Consider the following 6,205-nt stretch of genomic DNA (forward strand, 5'->3'; position numbering starts at 1 on the left):
TTGTACAGTGGGAAGACCACCTGACTAGGGTTAAAAACTGGATTCTGGTCCTAGCTTAACATTCTATACCTACTTGATATGGAGCAAGCACTTAATTTGTGTAGCTCTCGTTTTCGTAATTCTAATGTATGTGCTCATTGAACAAGATGATAATAGAAGGTCCTTTCCAACCCTAAAATCATAGAATTTAAGATTTTACTTCTTGGTCCTGTTTTCCTTGTCTGCTTTCTCTCCAGATTCTGCCCTATTGAGTGATTGCTTTGACAGCAGAATAAACACCTTGGAGAGGTATGCATTCTTACAGAATAGTCTCATTCTAACCATATTATAATTACTCCAAAGCCACAAACTGACAAAATTCTAGCAAAACTGTAAGATTTTGTTTTAAATACACAGTATGCCTTTGACTGCATTTTTTAAGCGTAGGAAAACACACCAAATAACAATGGTTGTTCCAGGGTGCCAGGGTCATTTGGTGATTATTTCTCCCTGTAAATTTTATGTAATGTAAAACATTTTGTGTATAGCATTTTTAATGGTTTTATAAGAATAAGGATTATTGTAATGGAAAAGGTCCTGGAAAGGAAGTCAGGAGGCCAGAGTTTTAATCTTGCTTTGGTTTTCTTGTAGTGTGAAGATAATACACGTTACCAAGTTTATGTAGGTCTAGTGAGACTCAAATGAGGCAAGGTCTTAAGAAGTGCTTTGAGACATTGTAGGCCTAAGAAGAAAGAGTTGATAAAGTAGGTGCAGGAGAATTACTTGTTGGCCAGTTAAACAACTTCCTGGATGTTGTTGGTGTTTCTCTTCATTCAAGACTGGGCAGTGGTCATTTCTTCACCTCCAGTTTGCTTGCCTGTGCTGGGAAGAAGCTAGCCTGGGATTGCAATTTGGGGAGGAGTGGGAGAACAGAAGTGTAAGTGAGCAGAGATTGAAAACAAAGTTTGATGCAGAAAGTATCAGGTTAACTTACATAATGTGTTGACTTCTACCAGCAACTTCTGCCAGATAACCAGTTTTATGTATATGAGGAATTATAACAAATTAGGAAGGCAGACACATTACTAGAAAGGTTGGGTTAAATAAGCAGAATTCAAAATTTAGGATGTACTTAAAGCTATGTACATCAAGTCAGTTCTTGGCTTTGAGTCTATGGTTTAAAAACATTGTATAAGAAAAACAATATCTACAAGCCAATCTCAATGAGTAAACAGGATAAAAACAATGAACCAGAACAATTAAATCAATCTTTTTATTATTAGCCAGTAAGTAGCAATTTATGATGTTCATTTCCCCAGGGTGATCTTGTGGGGTTGAAAGGAGGATATGAGGAACAGAAGGGAGTCTTTGCGACACTGGTTTCTTCTTGACCGAACATTAGAATAACCCACTGAGCTTAAAAAATGTTTATGCCATAAAATCTTAAAAAAATAAAAGGGGCCGACCCCGTGGCCAAGTAGTAAAGTTCGTGCACTCCACTTTGGCGGCCCAGGGTTTCGGTGGTTCGGATCCTTGGTGCAGCACAGACATGACACTGCTCATCAAGCCACACTGAGGTGGCATCCCACATGCCACAACTAGAAGGACCCACAACTAAAATTATATACAACTATGTACTGAGGGGCTTTGGGGAGAAAAAGGAAAAATAAAATTAAAAAAATTTATGCCAGGGCCTGTCCTGGCATGATTTAATTCATCTGGGATGGGGCCTGGATTTTTTTTTTAAAGTTCCCCCAAGTGATTCTAATGTGCCTGGAAGTTTAGAAGATCATGGAAAGAGAAAGTGAATTATTGGACTGGAAATGACCAGTTAGCCTGCTTTAATGGAGCAGGGAGCTGTAGACTGGAGATTAAGAAAGGGTCTTTGAATCCACAATGGGAAGTCACAATTTGATTCCTGAGGCAGGACCCAGGAGGAAATGAAGAGATGGGAACAGTTGTTGAAAAGTTCTGACTGACCTCGGTAGTTAAGTCAGGGCTCTGGAGGCAGGGAAAGCAGCATTCACTTCAGCTGTGCCAGCTGCGGGCTCTGTCCAGAGACCCAGGATATAAAACACAGCAGGATTCGGGATGAGCACAGATGGGAACAGTACCAGTGCCTGCGCCGTGGACCATGGAACCTCTGTCTGGGTGAGCCTGCTGGGGCCGGCTCTGTGGCCGAGTGGTTAGGTTCACGTGCTCCGCTGCGGCGGCCCAGGGTTCGGGTCCTGGGCGCGGACATGGCACTGCTCGTCAGGCCACGTTGAGGCGGCGTCCCACATCCCACAACTAGAAGGACCTGCAACTAAGATATACAACTGTCTACAGGGGGGTTTTGGGAAGATAAAGCAAAAAAAAAAAAAGATTGGCAACAATTGTTAGCCCAGGTGCCAATCTTTAAAAAAAAAAAGCAGTTTGCTGAAGAACACAAAGGGACCTTGGTGGCGTCATTACCAGCTTGTATTTAACAATAATAAATGACTTTAATACCTTATTTGTTGCATTTAGAAAAACATGAGCACTAGACTTTATTTTGAATGAATTTTGACCAGTTTTAGCAGTTAAATCCACACTTGAAGGGTTGCCCATTGAGAAGATTCAAGAGAACATACTGCAATTATTACTAACCTAAAACATGTCTTCTGCATAAAGGGTTTCTAAGCCCTAGGTGCCTGTTGCATTAGAACTGTTGGGTAGCTTACTCATCTAGTCACCCAAGCAATTACATGTTTATTAAGACTGACGAAAGTACCATAGAGTCATTAAGAACTAAAGAGGAGCCAGTGAACTTTACTCATCTGCTGTGAAGACTTACAAAGAAGGTGAGGAAATGCCTATTAGAAGTAGACAGAGTAAACTCGAGGGAAAAAGTAGAATTTTCTCCAAACTTACATAGGTTTAATGCAGAAATTTGCAGAAGTTAGTGAGAGAGAGAGGGAGAAGGAAAATGCATATATGTGTTTCGGCATTTAACTTTGAATAAAAATGTTGGCAAAAGGTGGATCTGAAAAAGGCAAGGATGTTGAAAACTCATTAGCAAGAGCAAATTGACCTTAAAACTGTATAATACAAAATATTTGACTAGGATCCCCACATTAACACTTTTTGCCTTTTCTGAGTAGTCTTGGCACTTTATCACCTTATCCCCAGCCCCCACCTTTTCATAAAGCCCTGCCTCTGATTTTTAGTCACACCCAGGATGTCAGTGACTTTGAAACCTAAGGAGTTACCCTTTCTCGGAGTTTGGCCTGTCTAGGGACAGTGTCCTAAAGTGAAGACAGGAAGTTGTAACCATGGACATGCCAGTGCGTGAGGAGGACTTGAGGATCTGAGGCTGCCCTCTTTTCCCTCTCTCATCAATAACATTGTGGTTCTTAAGTCGGCTTGTTAAATTAGGCATGGGGAGGCACCCAGATAGAAGTGCAAATCTGCTTACCCTCGTCACGTAGCTCAGAGTAAGTCCACAGGTTTTCTTCCTCAAATAAAGCTTGCAGTTGTTGAAAGGAACTGGAGCGCACAGGGAGCACCAGGGGTTCTTAGGAAATGAGAGATATGTGTATTAGGGTTCTCCAGAGAAACAGAACCATCAGGACATATGGGGATATATAAGAGGAGATTCATAGTAGGAGTTCACTCATGCAAGTATGGAGGCCAAGAAGTCCCATGATCTGCCATCTGCAAGCTGGAAAACCAGTGGTGCAATTCATTCTGACTCCAAAGGCCCAAGAACCAGAAGCACCTATGTCCACAGGCCAGGAGCAGCTCAAAGAAAGAGCAAATTCATCCTTCGCCTGCCTTTTTGTTCTATCCAGGCCCTCAACACATTGGATGATGCCTGTCCATGTTGGTGAGGGCAGTCTTCTTTACTCAGTCTATTGATTGAAATGCTAATTTCTTCTGGAAACACCCTCACAGACACACCCAGAAATAATGTTTTACCAGCTTTCTGGGCATCCTTTGGCTTAGTCAAATAGGTGCTTAAAATTAACCATCATAACACGTAAGTGTTGTGGTGTTTATGAATTCCCTCTCCGTTGGCCTCTCCTACAGCCTTTAGTTTGGCATCTATCACTTCAAATACCCTGTCCAGAGCAGTAGCTATAGAATTCCTAGGTGAGGAGATGAAAATCAGTCAACTCCCGCCTGAGAGACTGAGGGGACAGCCTGGGTCATTCCCTTACCAGAAAGTTTATCAGTGATGATACTTGACTTTTATACTCCACTTTATCCAGTTGCTCATTCTGCTTCACAGTAAAGTAGATAATTGCCTCACAGTTACCCAGGGGTTCATAGAAACAAGTCTAATGACCAGATGCCTCTTCCAGGTACAGGATCTCTCCCACCCTAGCATATGTCTCAGCCCCATCAGCCCACTGGTCTCTGGAGCACCCACAAGTGGGTCCATGGCCTGTGCTGCTACAGCAGCCCCATCCTCATGGCCCTTCTTGTTTTCCTTCCGGGAAGTGCCTCTAATCCCCCCATTCACACCCTCCTGCTGTATCCTCTACCGGTTTCTGTGTCCTGTGGTTGCTAGGCTTGGGGGTTATAAAAAATGCTAGTACAATGAAGCCTGTGCACTTATATTCTGTTTGAGTTGAGTAGCTTTGCTCATATGACAGTGAGCTGAACCTCTGCCCCTGGGGAGCCATTCTCTAGCTGCAAAGGGTGAAAGCGTGGCTGGCCATGTGAAAATCTGCCCTCTGTGAAGGAGAAACCTGAAGTGGATGTACAGCAGTGGTGTCCTATTATGTAAAAAGAGAAGTAGTTATTATAAATAGTGTAATGTTTAGGAAGGGAATTAATTTTAACTGCTTTATACTGAAAATATAGCTTAAACCCTTGGGACTAAACTAGCCTCTCTTTTCCATCTCCAGGAAAGAGGGAAGATGGTTAATGATCTGTGGGTCAGAAAGTGTGCTCTGAGATGTCTTGCTGGTGAAGATGAATTTATCTGGATATGTCCAGCTCCACTTGCCTGGTCCCCCTAATAATGTGGACATGATATTTACAATCACGAGGGCAGCCCTTGGCCAGGGGACAGAGGGAAGGAGAGCCCTGACTTCTGGGAACATAACCTTCACTAGCCTGTAAGCTCCCTGAGGATGGTTCTAAGTCCATGAGATACTCATTCTGTGTCCTGGAAGGGTGCCTAACAGAGAAGGTGTGTGATAATTGTCCTGCATATGGCACTCTAAGCGCATGTCTCACTCGGGCCAATAAGGCCCTTTATTATTAGGTGCATTGGAACACAAGGGTACCACTCTAGGGTCGTTCTGTGGCTGGTCTGCCTCTGCACAGGGCGATAAGCCTTGGAGGTCTCTGTCGTAACAAGGCAGGGCCTAGTCATTTAGGAAGACAGAGTAGACACTATTCTGAGGATTATTACAAGGACTTGCCTTTTGGGGGTAACTACCCTTGTTGAGCGCCTACTATGTAGTGTTCTCACTGTTCTCATCTCATTTGATTTTACAGCTGTGGAACAGGCATCAGAAGAGACCTACTGAAGCTCAGAGAAGTTAAATAAATCGCTCACAGTCACAGCTAGTGAGTGGGGAGTTTGGAATTTAAACTCAGGTGTATCCACCTGCAAAGCCCACCCTCTGCCTGAGCAGCGCCTGCACACAGCAGGTACTCAGTAGACACTCCTGGAATGAATGCATGACCCTCCCCCTCCCCATCCTCTCCATCAGCCTACCCTGGCCTCTCCCTGGTCTCTCCTCTGCCTTGGCCCTACGCTTGAAAGTGATGTTGACCTGTATTTAAAGATTTTGGAAGAGGCTGCTCTTAAAACGCAGCGCACCTTATCTGGGAGGGAGAGTTTGGCCCTCTTGTGACACATTAGCCCAGATCACTTCTTTATCATCCAGACCAGTGCAAAGGCCTGGAACCGATCCAGGTAAATTTGGCTTGGGAAGAGGAAGAGTGGGGAGGTCAAGCCCGCAAAGGAGTGAGGGAAGGGGACCGGCCAGAAGAATCTGGAGACACAATTACTCTTGCAAAATTTTCAATGGTCAGGCACCATTTTCCCTTGGGATGCCCAATATGTATTTGCAGCATTAACAGAAATCAAGCCCACGGTTCAGGCCCCTGCATTGTTTGGGACTTCAGGGCAGGCCATCCCAGACTGAGGGGCTCTAACGAGCATATCCGCCCAGGGCCACTTTGGAGGCCCCGGAGCGGCCCCGGCAGTCCCCGCAGGAGGGCAGGAGCTCGGAAGCCATTGGCT

This window comes from Equus caballus, chromosome 4, assembly GCF_041296265.1.
Source record: "Equus caballus isolate H_3958 breed thoroughbred chromosome 4, TB-T2T, whole genome shotgun sequence".
Taxonomy (NCBI): Eukaryota; Metazoa; Chordata; class Mammalia; order Perissodactyla; family Equidae; genus Equus; species Equus caballus.